Source organism: Grammomys surdaster, unplaced genomic scaffold (genome assembly GCF_004785775.1).
Source record: "Grammomys surdaster isolate TR1022 unplaced genomic scaffold, NIH_TR_1.0 165, whole genome shotgun sequence".
Lineage (NCBI taxonomy): Eukaryota > Metazoa > Chordata > Mammalia > Rodentia > Muridae > Grammomys > Grammomys surdaster.
Window position 1 is genome coordinate 23,118,037 of NW_021604613.1, and position 14,351 is coordinate 23,132,387.

A 14,351-nucleotide genomic window follows, 5' to 3' on the forward strand; every position below is an offset into this window, starting at 1 on the left:
CATTTTACATTTTTGGTTTATTCAGGGGTACTTAAGGGTAAAATTTTAATAAATTAACATTTAGGCCTCAACTTACACAGAATCTGCATTGTTCATACTTACTGTTTTCATTAGATCAATGTTACTTCATGCAACTATGAGGTTAGAAATCAATATAATCCGAAGCTTTTTTTTTTTTTAGCTTGAGTTTTACATAATATTTACTTAGGACCATCATTTAGAAAAATTATTATCCTGTTCTTAAATTAAGTCAATTGAAGTGCAAAATCTTAATACGTTCAGATATTACTTTTCTTACTGTTCTCATTAGAGAGGTTATGGTGGAATCAGGTGAAAAATTCTAAGTGGGACTCAGTGTCCTCCTGGGTGGCTGACACTGTGGAGATTGACTCATGGAAAGTTGAAGAAAGGAGAGAGAGATAAAACATGTTGCCTGAGTGCTGGGATAGGTAGCCATTGTGGGAACAGTGTAGCTAGCTGACTGTTATACACTGGAGTCTGGAGTTTTAGCATTCTTCTCAACCTGATTTCATAGTCACCAAACTTGAGATTATATAGCCATGACTTGACTTACAAAGAAGGCCTATCTGGTCAGACTCTGCCTGGACATCAATTTACCTCTGTTTTTACCTTTGAACATCAAGTAATGAGAATTTATGCAACTTGCAGTCCAACTGCTGCATGTGTTGAGACAACGTCAGTACAAATTCTAGTGATTCCTCTTCTTAATTTACCTCAAAGATTTGTTCTTGCTAGTCTGTAAAAATCCAAGAGTAATTGTATTATTACTCAGGATTATAAAAAGTATACTGAATTACACACTCAGCCATTTTTTTATAGTTAAAAATGTAGTAAATATGCATCTCTATTAAAATTTGTACTTTTGGTCCATTATAATTTCCTTTTGCATATGTTTATTTGGTTCAGTGCCATTTATGGGCAGTTGAATTTAGTTGAATTTGCCATGTTTCTCTGAAATCTTGACATTAAAAATAGTTCTAAATTAAAATAAATTCTAAAAATCAGAATCTATGCTAATTTATCAGTATACTAACAAACTTTAAGAACTTTTTTAGATATCATATTAATTTCTGTGAAAGGTGTAGCAAGCACTATTGTATTGAATAGAAGCCAGGCTATCAAAATCAGCATCACTCTCTGTGAAATCCATCATACTAAGCTTTGAGGATCACTAGAAAGAAATTGCAGGTGACTGAGTACTGTACACCCAGTTGCATTTTGAGGATTACATGAAATATTATAAGAATAATCTGACCTACTATTCACTCTAAATATTTCAGTCATGAGCTCAAATGAAACGACACTGGTATTGTTGAGAGGAGTCAATGGCAGTACAGACATTTTATTGTCAAGGGTTCTAGACATGCAGCTTAACCGTTTTGTAAGATTACCTCACATTATATAAGCTTTGGTGAGTGAACACACTCTTGACAATCTACTGACTTATGTCCTTCGACTGTGAAATGTTTGACTCAGAGAATTGACCTTTAGAGATGATGAGCTGTGTGTCATCCAGCTGGAGCAAATGCTTGTTAGGAAAGGTTATGTCTCCTTGGTGTCATTCTGTCAGGCTGCAATGCTGTGATGTGTTTATTTATTCTTTGAGAAGGAGCCTTCTCAAGGAAACTTCTCAACGTTTTTCCCAGAATTTAAATACTTGACTTAAAAAAAAAACTGTCTTAAAGCTCTTTTCCGAGAACAGTCCAGATATGTTGCTGACACTTTGGTTACAGAGTCAGGTGGTAGGTCTGTTGTTTAGTTACATATGGTGGGATTGCAGAACAGTTAAGCATGACCTAGGTTTATGAGTTCTTGACTCAAGCTGCTGCACGATCTTCACTCACTGGCCTTCTAAAACAATGCTGAGATGCAGCTGGGGTCCTGACCAGGAGAAATTCATTTATTTCCCCACAGATGACAGGGAAAGTTTTTTCATTTTTCTCTGGAGAAATTTGTTAATTTATCAAGTGTGACTGTCTCTGATTTCAGGAAGTTGTTTATGTTATTTACTATCAAGTCTAACAGGAACCCTTCTTAGTTGTTTAATTTTGTGTTTTCTAGCCCTCAGTTCATTTTTCATCTTTTCAGAATTATTAAGTTTAACTCTTGATTTTTCTCCATATGTGACTACAGCACTGATATTTCTGATGACAAGCACTGTTACATAAAAAATTGGAGTGCACTTGTTCAAATCAATATGCATTGATTCTTTTCTAATCACCCCCACCTCATATGAGAATGTGTGTGGGTGTGTCTTCTGATTGCTCCCTGGTTTTAAGAAGCTACTAATATTTGTGGCTGGAGAGATGACTCAGTGGTTAAAAACACTGACTCCTTTTGTAGAGGACCTGGGTTTGATTCCCAGCACCTACACAGTGGCTCACAGCTGCCTGTAACTCCTGTTCTAAGGCATCTGATACCTTCTTCTGACCTCCACAGGACCACGCCCATATATGGTTAAAAAAAAGGTGAGGGCAGGGGAATGAAAAAAGAAAAAAGCTGCTATTATTCACTGTAGGGTCTCCCCTGACAACATTACCCATTGCTAAGCACCATGCCCAGATGAAGCTCTTTCCCACCTAATACTTCACAAGAGAGGTTCAAGCTCAGCGTTCAAAGGTTTGGTGATTGAAACATAAACTGCATCTAAAACAAAGCAAATAGTAGATTTAAGTACATTTTTCTTACAGAAGTAAAGGACATTGATTGAGATAAAGATCAATGTGTAATTATATTAATAGCATGCTTTAATTATATTATTTATATTCATGGATCAGAAGTGATATTTTTCTACTTGAAAAATAAACCTAGTGTTTCTCATGCTAAAGCCATGAAATTATCTTAAATATCTTGAAAAGCTTCATTACATACAGAGCAGGGGATTTGATACATTTTAATGGCTTTGGCACAAATGAAATGTTTGGTTAATTATACTTGGAATCGCACTCTTTGTCTTGTTCACTTTACAGACAGCTACACCAAAAACTGCACCATTTTCAATAGATTTCCTATGTAATCTAGCAATAAAATTCCTGAAGAAGAGGTGATGTGCACTGGGAAACAGTCTTATTCAGCTGCATATCTTATTACTGATTACATTAGGTGGTGGCATGGAGTGGTGGACAGGAGACAGCAGAGAATAAGGAGCCTTTATTTTAGAGCTGCAGGGAGATCCGCTTCATAGTAACACTTAAAACTGAACTCTACTGTTTTATATTTTTATATTTAAAAAAAAATGGCATTTCCTTGGTTTGGTTCACTACCATTAGAAAATTATCCATCTATAAGTACTTTTAGAATGATCTCTAGAATAAATATTTGGTATGAGTGAAGATCTAGAAACCAAGAACCATGGCTTAATGGTATAATAATGACTTAACAATAGAGTTTCAGTACTTCATAGAACTTAGTGAGTAACATTTATCCATTGGCCAACTCTGTCTTTCTATCCTTGCCTCTTTCTTCCTGTTATATAGATCATACTTTTGGACAATTCATATATATTAGATATATACAATAATAATAACCTCAGAATTTCATGCGATTGATTTTTTTCCACATGTTAGTAAATGTCTTTTTCCTTTTTCTTTTTTTCCTTTTTTTAATAAATAAAACAACCAATTTATTAAAATATATAAACAGCGTTTATCTTATACCCGACAATATTCAGGTAGTAGAATTTTAATTATCTTGAAGTTAGGAATAACCAGGAGCCTATAGTTGTATTCTGTTCTTTTAAAAAGCTGAAACTGAAACTGGAAAACTTCTTTGCAGTACACAAGTACAACCCCAGAATTAATTTAGGGGGCTGAAGCAAGATTCTGAGATTAAAGCCAACCTCAAAAAGACCCTCTCATTCAAGAAAGGAAATAAATCACAAATTAATAACATATTTGACAAAACTCTCCAGGAGTTTTCTAAATCTGAAAATTGTAGATCTTGTCTCCCTTAAGAAAATACATGATTTAACCTGAGTTTTTTTTCTAAGCTTCTGCTTTCACAGGTAGAGTCATATGCAAAACATGCCTGTACTGTGTCATTGCATCAGATTCTAGCTCCCAGAATTATAATGTTGTTTGTGTTGCAACAGGCAAACAGTAACACATAGGAACTACATATATAGGATGAAGGTGTGTGAAGAAAGTCACATTAAGTTCCTTACAGTATATGTGAATGAAGAGTAGTATGGGGGCTTTATGATTATTTGAGTGAGCTGTAGGCCTAAGTGAGTGTCACAATCAAAAAAAACACACACACACATAGTGAAGAAAAGTACCATCTTCATGAAATAAATTGTTAGAAAGCATAAGTGTATGGTTGTGCGAGTCTGAGGCTTTCAAACTTGGAAGACCATTATATTTATATTGAACCTTGCCCTTTGTAGTATACAATATGTATGTATGTACAGGATATATATATAATAAATACAGGATAATAAATGGTATAAAAGTATTAAATAATTTAAGAAGTAAATGATGTCCTGTAGAACAAAATCAGTGGTATTCTCAAATATTAGGATTATATAATTTCATTTTTTTCTTGGTCTTGAAAAAAATAGTTTTCAAGTAGCTAGGAGAAGTGAATACCTTCTGCATTGAATCCATGTAGCAACCTGATAAAGTCATCTATGTCCATGGAACGGGCCCATTTGTCACTGAAACCTGTGCTGGTTAGGATTTGCTGCATTTTATCTGCTATACTGAAGTCTTCTGACATTACAGTATTCTGTACTGAACAGTGAATTCTGTAGTTTTTTTTCCAACTGCTGTTGTACTACATTTGATTTGAATGCAGCAGTGTTTTGTTTTTCCGAACAAAAGTGATCCTTACTAAGCCGTCCCATTCCTGAAAATTGATCAGTGGTGGTGGATTCTTAGGTTCTATCCTTACCACTCTAGGCTCCATCTTGGGGGGCGGTGTGAAGTTATTCTTCCCTACCTTCATTAGATGGTACACTCGTACTAAAAGCTGTGTATTAATGGAGAGTCTACAGTATAATTTATCTCCAGGGTTGGCAACCAAACGAAGAGCAAACTCTCTTTGAAATGTAAGTATAGCACATCTGAAAAAACGGCCAGTGGAGCAGCAACTTGAAGACAAAGGGAGAGGAGATCTGATAAGGCAAGTTTGCCACACAAGCATCAAAGAATGGCTAATCCGATTTCAATATATCTCCCACCAGGACCTGGAGTTTCCTGGCCAGAGACGTGCCCTGAACTCTTTTGAGAAGTTCAGCTTCTAGCCTTGGATCAAGTTCACTGGCAATTACCTTTTTGGCCTTTGCTAAGAGATTGACCTTCATGTTACCAGTCCCAGGTCCAACTTCCAGCACCACATCAGTCGCTCTTAAAGTCGCATCTTATTTTTGATGCTGTTAACAATTAAAGGATTTTTCAGAATGTGTTGTCCGATCCCTGTGTTGAACTTGAATCTTCCAGCTCGCTTCAGCTCCCAGCACTGCTCCTGAAGATCCCAGCGGCTACTTACTACGGACTTGACCTTCGGCGTCTTCTCAGAGGAGTCCCTGGGACAAAGGAAAGCTGCTGGAAAATGTCTTTTTTCTTTACTTTAGATTTAGATAATTTTATTTTGAATTTTTCTTAGTAAATGTCTATTAAGTGACTAAGCAGTATGTTTAAATATGGTTGAATAGAGGAAATTCGGAACATCTGTCTCTTAGTGTTATCTCTAGAACACAGACAATGGTAATGGCGTAAATACACACACACACACACAAAACAAACAAATACTACTCCTTCAAGGTTATTATAATTAGAAGAATTTTTGAGTGATTAAGTAATTCACGCAAGATTAAATTAAGTTTACTAATTTGCAGACACTTAATGAACAGACAATGCAGCAGTTATTCTGATGAGTTTTTTGTAAGATAGACCTAACGATTTTTCAGATGGTAAATTCTACCAGTAGGAAAATCAAAATTGTTAGTAGAAGTGAAGAATGCATTCAGTTCTTTGAGAATTTGTCCACTAGATCTATTTTTTGTAAATACAGGCGTCTGGGCCAGTGAGGTGACTCAGCAGGCAAAAAGCACTTTCTTTTCATGCACAAGAACATGAGTTTCATCTCTGTGACCCACATAGAAGCAGAAAGAGAAAATGAACTCCAGAGACTTGTTCTACGACAGCCACAGGAGGACCATATCTCATGTGTACATTGATACATTGCCACAGAATCCTAGAAAAATTCCACATAAATGATTCCCATCAAAGGAGAATAGAGAACCAGCCTATAGACAATAACTTATGTACTGCTATACATTTTCAAGTCGGTTGCTACTTTGTGTGGAGATCACAGTAATCCGTCGCATTCAGCTCAGTTTACCTCTGAGGAAGCTGGAAACCAACCTGGTAGCTTGGATCCTCAGCTCCATACTGAGCAGGGTAGTGAGCATCCAAACCCTCATCTCTTGCTTGCCCAGCCCTTTCGATGACAGCAGAGTCATGGGGAGGAGGGGGGGCTCACTTCCTGGTTCTCCATAAAGGTAAAGAAATACCCTGCAGCAAATTGTTCTAATTTTCCTGCATAATTAAGCAAATCAAACTATAAATTAAGGTGTTGGCACAGTTAACTGTTTCTTATTTACTTTTCTTTCCCTGGTGAGTGTGCCACTCTACAGGAGGCCGTTTAAAGTGATACATCCCATTAGCTTCCTTAATACAGAGTCGGGGAGCAGAAATAAGAACAGCTGCAATGGCTGCCTGAGGCATCCTGGCAGGGTGGCACCCGGAACTAAGAGCTGCAAACCATGGGAGGTGGGGGGATAGCAGCAGGAGGGAGCTGGGAGCTGGTCAAGCTTAGTTCTCTTCCAGTAACAACCCTTTGTTGGGAGCATGCTGTGTCAGAAGCACAGATGAAAATATTTGTGTTTTTACTCAATGTCTGAATGTAATGAATCACAATAAAGTCATCGTGTTTCCTTAACAGTAACTTGATTAACAGCTAAGGAAACAAAGCCTCTTCAATTCTAATTCTAACTATTATCATTAATCTTCCCATCACACATTTGTTTTGTGTGTGTGTGTGTGTGTGTGTGTGTGTGTGTGTGTTTTATTTGTCTTTTGGTTGGTTGTTTTGATTTTCACTTTTGTGTGATTTTTTTTTGATGTGTGTTTCTTGTCTTTTCATTTTTTCCTTTTCTTTTTGGTTGGGAGAGAAGTGAGGAAGATCCAGGAAGAGTTGGGAGATGAAAATATGATCAAAACATATTGGATGAAAATTTTCAATTAAACCGTGCACTTGCAGGCTTGTGAGATCAGTAGTGATCTGGAGACATTGTTTACAGTCAGGGTTGGAGCAGAGCTCAGTGTCCAGGTACGCTGTAGACACAATGTAGGGCATAGTGCAATTGGGAGAGGCCAATGCCAGGAAGGGTTCTAGAGAAATGAATAAGTGGATGGAAGGCAGATCTAGAGGGGAGAATAGACTGGCAGCAAGTCACGCATGCCATGTCAGCACTAGGGACCTCTTGGAGCTGAAACCTCTGGAGCAGTTGGAGTTCTCTATGAGTCCCTTGATGCATACATACTGGGTAGTCAAAATGTCTAGTTAGGGAGGCCCAAGCCATACTAATGTTTGATGTCCTCCTTATGGGGTCCAGGTGAGGAAGTTGTACCCTTCTGTTGGCCTGGCATGTCTAATAAGTTCTCTGGTCCAGTGTTCATGATATGATGTTAGTATACCTGCATTGTCCTACAATCCTAATGTATATATGTATAATTAGCACCCTTTCTACTTTTACAAATTAGTTATTAATTTTTGTGTGACTTAGTGATGTCAGACAGTATTCATGATGTGCTCTACATGGTGCAGGTCCACTCTGCTTCTGCACTCCTGTTTAAACTCAGTCAAACGCTTCTTGTAAAATGGAGTCTTTCAGAGCAAGGTCCAGCTCCAAAAGCTACCACTTCATACACTGCGCTGTAGTTTAGAGCAACCCCCAGGCTGATCTCAGCAGCCGTAGGGTACTGTGAAAGCTTACTGAGTGTGCAGATTCCTAGGTTCCAGCTGAAATTATCAAACCTGCTGAAAGGAAAAATATGGCTCAGAACCCCAGGACTGAGTTCTCAGCACAAAGGAGATTTATTTGCCTGAGAGGGACAGAGGGAAGGGGATAAGAGACAAAGACAGGAGATAGAGGATAAGGGAGAAGAAGGAAACAAGGGAGAGGGAGGAGGGGTATTTACTCCTAAGGACAAAGAACTACCTCTGCATAGAGAGGAGACAGATGTGGCATAAGAAAATGGCAGTTCATAAAGGTTTAAGAGGAAACCCTGTGTGAGAATGAGGTGTTTAATTTTAATTGGGCATGCTAATTAGGTGATCCAAAGGAGGCTTTTGGACTTTAATACTTTGATGGACCTTGATAGGCAGCCCCAGGAGGAGGAAGAGTCCAAATAAGGGAATAGATTTTGGTGGCTAGCATTAGGAATGAACTCAAAGAGTTCTTAGCAAGGCATAAGGAATGTTGTAGAAGGGCAAGGCTGGCCGGATCCATGGTTGCCATGTTCACCATGAGCTAGCTGGCCAGAGCCCATTCAACTGAATCTTAGTGCAGGCCTCAGTAGAGTGGAATTTCCAAAATCCCCCAGTGGATGACATTTCTTTCGTTAAACACTCTTGTACACTAAATAATAGAGAACTCTAGTTCAACAGGTTTCAATTAAGGTACATTACATAACATTATCTGGACAATTTAAACTAGCAGGACTTTGGTATTTGGAACATGGAGGAATGGAGTTACTTCTCAGAATCTGGGAAGCAGGTGGAAACAGAATATGGTATCTAGACAGGGTGTTGTAGAGTAGACTGGACAATTCTTGAGTTTTCCGTAGCACAGTAATGTGTTAGCCTCTGGTCCAGTGAGTAGTAAGGATCCTGTAAACATGGTTGGAGTCAGTGGGGAAGGCTCCAGCAATAATGAAACGTTCTGATGCACAAAAGAGAAATGAACTCCGGACAGAAACAGTTGTGCTTTTCACAGCACATTTCTAAAACCTTAGTTTCAGTTGGTTGAAGCTTAGTGTTGCTATCCCTTAGCCAGCCCTTCTTCACACTTAGCCAAGGGAGGGCCTAAGCTTTCTGAAACCATGGAGCATTTTTGAGCATTTTGATACAGAGACAAGTGCTAGATGTTCATAAAGTTTCAGTCAAGGTCCTAAGTCTTTCGGTTATTTTATGTTTGCAAAGTTTTCCTTGTGCTGAGGACTCATGAACTTTTACCCTGTGGTCAACTAGCTTGGTTAGTGCAGTGTTTGTTGTGAGTCAAAGCAGGGGTTCACAGCTTTTTGGGTGTCTCCCATTCTCAGCTGCTCACATACACGTTCTGAAATAAACTGTAAGATGTCTGCCTTCTTCAGTAGGGTCTGACTATAACTGCCACTTATTTTGAAGAGGATTCAATAAACAAACATGTGTTTTGTGGTTGCATGGACTTTAAGTGCTTTTGTGTTTAGTATAAGAGGGTCCCTTCCTTTCTGCATTTAACCATGGACTCCATGCCTTAATTCACCACACTTACTCTGGTTTGCTGAAATTGCTGTTCCCTTTTATATTTATAAAGATTTTGCCCTGACCTGTGAATTCCTAGGATTCCCTTGCCTATCCTTTCTTGCCCTGTCTTTTCTTTAGTAAGAGTGTAACTATTACATTGTACAAAGAAGCAATTTAAATATAATTACTCTCATAGTAGCCACTTCTAAAATATTATTTGAAACAAGCATTATTTTGAAATAAAAACAATTTTAAAACAACTTAATTGTGACTTGAAGCTATAAAAGAAAAGAAACCCCTACATGTATAAAACAAAATGTAAATTGGTCTCATCACAAGTGGAGTGTGTTCTCCATGATAGGCAGTAGACTTACATTATAAACTGTGCTGATTAAAATGTTAACAGTTTCATTAAGTTAATATATTATAATTAATTAAATTAATTTTTTGCTCGCAAGAAATTTAGTCACATCAATATATTTCACATGTGAATGTTTGAGTCAAGAATATCTGAAAGTCTATTTGTAACTATTGAAAATGACTATTGATTTAATCATGAATTTGATTTGCCTTTTTAAAATTAAATTCCAGTTTAATTCCTTTACATCTTAAAAGTAAAATGGTAAACTTGCTGAGAAATAACATCATTGAAGAGACATTTTTGGTATTAAAAACATTGAGATTTCTTCACTTGTATTTTTGAGACAGGATCTCACCATGTTATCATGACTGCTTTAAAACTTGCTATCTTGACCAGGCACACCTGAAATTCACAAATATCTGATTTCCCCTGAATCCTAAGTCCTGGGGCGGGAAGGTGTGTGTCACCAAGTTTGGCTCACATTACTAATTATAAATAATAAAACTAATGATAAAATTAGATTGATTGTCTTTGCTACAGTAGTCTAATATAAAATTAATAGACTATTATAATTCTATGCATTTATAGAATATGCAGTTGAGATCAAAAGCTTAGCTTAAGAATATCAATTACAGATTTTTAAATTTACTGAATTAGTATTTAAAGTTACATTAACAATTTGAAAATATGATCTCATCAAATCTTAATTACTATGTCTTCATTATAATTACTATTTTCCCAAGAGAATAATACAAAGTATATTATCATTAGTTTCCCACAACTACTGATGTTCTCCCGCGAAAGAGCAGATTTAAGAGTACATTAGTTCATACATTTGAAATTCAGTATTTATGGTAGAGAACCTTCAAATTCCCTAACACAAACAACTATATGTTTTAAGTGGAATGTAATGTTATAATCAGGAATATAAGACAGGATATTTTAAATTTTACCTAGAAAATAATATTTAAAATTTAAGCATAGATATTATAGTTATGGTCATGTATCTGCATGTAATTGACTTATAAAGCACAAATATTGATTATTATTAATGTTAACAAAAATTATGTAAAAAAGTCTTATTATGAATATGCAAAATGTTGTAGTCACAGAAAGATATAATCACCATAACTATAGTTATTAAATGTTATTCTCCATATGACAGGGAGTAACTAAAATAAAGTACACAAGAAACATGAATAAGTTTAAAAAAACCTTATAAATATCAATCTATTTTTTAATGGAGGTATTATATATTTAGAAGCTACTGTTGGCCTATTAGTCTGAATGACTTCATGACAAATGGTAATTCTTCAGTAGACAAAGAAAATTGATGGATGAAATATTCAAGAAACTATTGACAGAGAAAGATATGAGAGAAAGGAAAATGAAATGGTTCATAAGAAAGTGGATGTGAGTGTATCCAGAAAGGAGGATTAATTGCATGAATAAAACAAAACAATCAGCCAAACAAAACAAAACAAAATAAAACAAACAAACAAAAAAACCATGGATAGATACATTTGAAAATGCTGACAATTAGGAAAACCTCAGTACATGAACTGTGTCCTATTCCTGTCAGGGGTACCCAAAAACTTTTGAATCTTTGAAACTTCGGACAGAAGGATTTGATGTGTTTGTCCTAAAAGGATCATTTAAAGCCTAGTGTCCCAATAAAATTTAAGTAGGCAGTTCTCAGACTACTTATGCAAGATCCCAATATCCAAGTGTGTACTAGATCCGGAACTTAATGGTTTTGGCAAGATCATGAATCATTTCTTCCTTCTCAATAATTCCTAGAACTATGAGAGTAGAGAACACAACAAGTGGGTTCTGAGTTTTGGTTGCTAGGGCCCTGGAGTCAATCCAAGCCCAGCTGGAGGGTAAGCATCCAATCAGGAATATCTCATCCCATCTCAAAGAGGCATGTGAACAGTTGAAGATCCTAAATTTGAAATGAGGATAAATTTTTTGTTCTTTAAAAAAAAATCTGAAAAATTTAGCAAAGGAAATTCAACTCCATGTCTTTAAATTTTGCATTTATTTGTTTATCTACCTATGTATCTATGTATCTATCTATGCATCTATCTATCTATGCATCTAACTATGTATGTATCTATGTATGTATGTATGTATATGTGTATGCATCTATCTATCTATCTATCTATCTATCTATCTATCTATCTATCTATCTATCGTGTGTGTGTGCGTGTGTGTGTGTGTATGTGTGTGTGTGTGTACACCATGGTTAAGGAACAGGGGTCGGATCAGAATTTAGCCTGTAGGGTCCAGTTCTCTCCTATGACTTGGATCCCTGAGAACAGACTCAGGTGGCAAGTGCCTTTCTCAACTGAGACAGCTCCCTGGTCCCATACTTTTTAGTCCTGATCAATAAATTTCAGTCATTTGTATAATAAAGTCATGAGTTTAGTCACATATGGAATACAGGTGAAGAGAGCTTGAGTTTGTGTTTATGAATCTGTAAATGTTTCTCCTTTCTGTATTTAAAAGTCAGGCTGTTCCAGTGCTTTCCATTTGCAAGGTGTTGATATTTGAATTTGGAAATCTCTGCACTTTATTTATTGATGCATGTAAAGCTGTCATGAAAGTTACCATATGAAGTTAATTGAAGAATTTGTTTTCCTCATGAATCAGCTATTCATGTAAAATCATATTTTCTACTGCCATGGGCATTTAAAATATAAAGCTCCATCTTTTCTTTCAAAGAAGGAAACAATTATTGGTTTGACATATGTGTAAAACTTCTCTTTCCAGAGGTTGTTGCTAACTAAAAGGTACATTTATAGTTTTGCCTTAACTGTGAATTTTGTGCTTTCCTTGCAGTAGAGAAAATAGATGCAGCAATAGAAAAGTCTAGAATATATTCATGCAGAATCTGCCTTTAGGTTTTGTCTAAAGTAGTCAGGGTTTTATTTTTAGTATCTCCCTTTTCAATGATGTACCTGCTTGAGATCATGTTCTCTTGTTCCACTATGGAAAAAAAAAGTAGTAGCAAATAAATTAGCTTCTCTTTTTATGGTGATTTCCCTATTGGGTTTAGTTTGATGAGTAACAATTTAAATGGATAGGGCATCACATTGTACCAGCAATAAACATACAACTAGGCACTCCAAAAAGTTATATCATCATAGTTAATTAAAATTTTGGTTTATAAACATTATAAATGAAGAGTTAATAATAATCCAAGGTACTGTAAACTGTCTCTATTTCTACTTCATTTGTCTCAAAATACCCAAATATTATAGGATTAAATATACTCTTCAACATGAATTTTAGAAGTCTGTCAATTTTTTTCAATACAATGCCATGGTAGTAAGTAAAAAAAAAAGTAACCTTATCAGATTAATTTTACAAGGTGTGTGTGTGTGTGTGTGTGTGTGTGTGCATAACCTTGTCCAATGTGAAGTGAGCAGAGACTGACACTGAAATGTCTTCTTCTGTTGCGTTTCAGTCCTTGCCTTGTGAGGACTGTCATCTCACTAAACATGAAGCTTGCTAGACTAGCCTGGCTGCTAGTCTGTGATATCCATGTGTCTTCATGCTCCATTGCTAGGGTTGGTGAGGTTTGCCACAGTAGCCCACGTTGACTTCATGCTGGGATCTGAACTCAGGTCCTCATATTTACACCATAAACTCTTACCCACTGCTCTCTCTGGGCCCCTTTGATTATTTTGTAAGACCAAAAATTTTTCGTAGAAATTTAACTCATGGAAAATATCTGCATTCTAGGTTTCGATTATCAGTATTCTATGTTACAAATGCTTATTTGTGAACAAATTATTTTATGGTAATTTTTCTTTTAAAGGAAGAATATCAATGGTTGGAGAATAATTTAGGCTGTTTATCATCATTTTTGAAAAGGGCAAATAAAAATGTAGCCCATTTAGAAGGCACATTAATCTCCCATGTGGCCCCAGAAGCAAACGGAATTTCAAAAAGCACCTCCATAAATTATAAGAAATATACTTTTGTTCTCAAAGAAAATATTGCTAAAGTTCTTTAAAACTTAATGCAATTTTACTGAGAGTTCAATATATAAGCCTTGTTTACATCATTTCTCCTCCTCCTTCCAACTTCTCCCACTCCACAGTCAGTACTTTTCAAATGTGTGACCTCTTATTCTCTACTTATTGCTCTCTCTCTCTCTCTCTCTCTCTCTCTCTCTCTTTCTCTCTCTCTCTCTGCTGTGTTCATTTATTTGTTCATACTTACATGTTTTTAAGGCTGACCACTTGGGATTGGATAATCTCTCAATGGTCTCATCCTTATAAAAGACTAATGAGTCTTGTTCAGCAGCCACGCTTTCTCTTCATCCAGGGCATGGCTCTTGTGAGATTTTCCAAGTTCTTATTGACATGTAACTTGGTATTTCCATTTTTCAGGTATAGCTTAGGAAGCCATATTGTTGAGAGTTCATAAATATAGCTTCTGTTTTATA

At 36.2% G+C, this 14,351-nt stretch overlaps 1 pseudogene; it reads right to left on the bottom strand.

The window, feature by feature from the left end:
* Positions 1-4,590: 4,590 nt before the first annotated feature.
* LOC114619821 lies at positions 4,591-6,484 on the bottom strand (annotated as a pseudogene).
* Between the last annotated feature and the right edge of the window lie 7,867 nt (positions 6,485-14,351).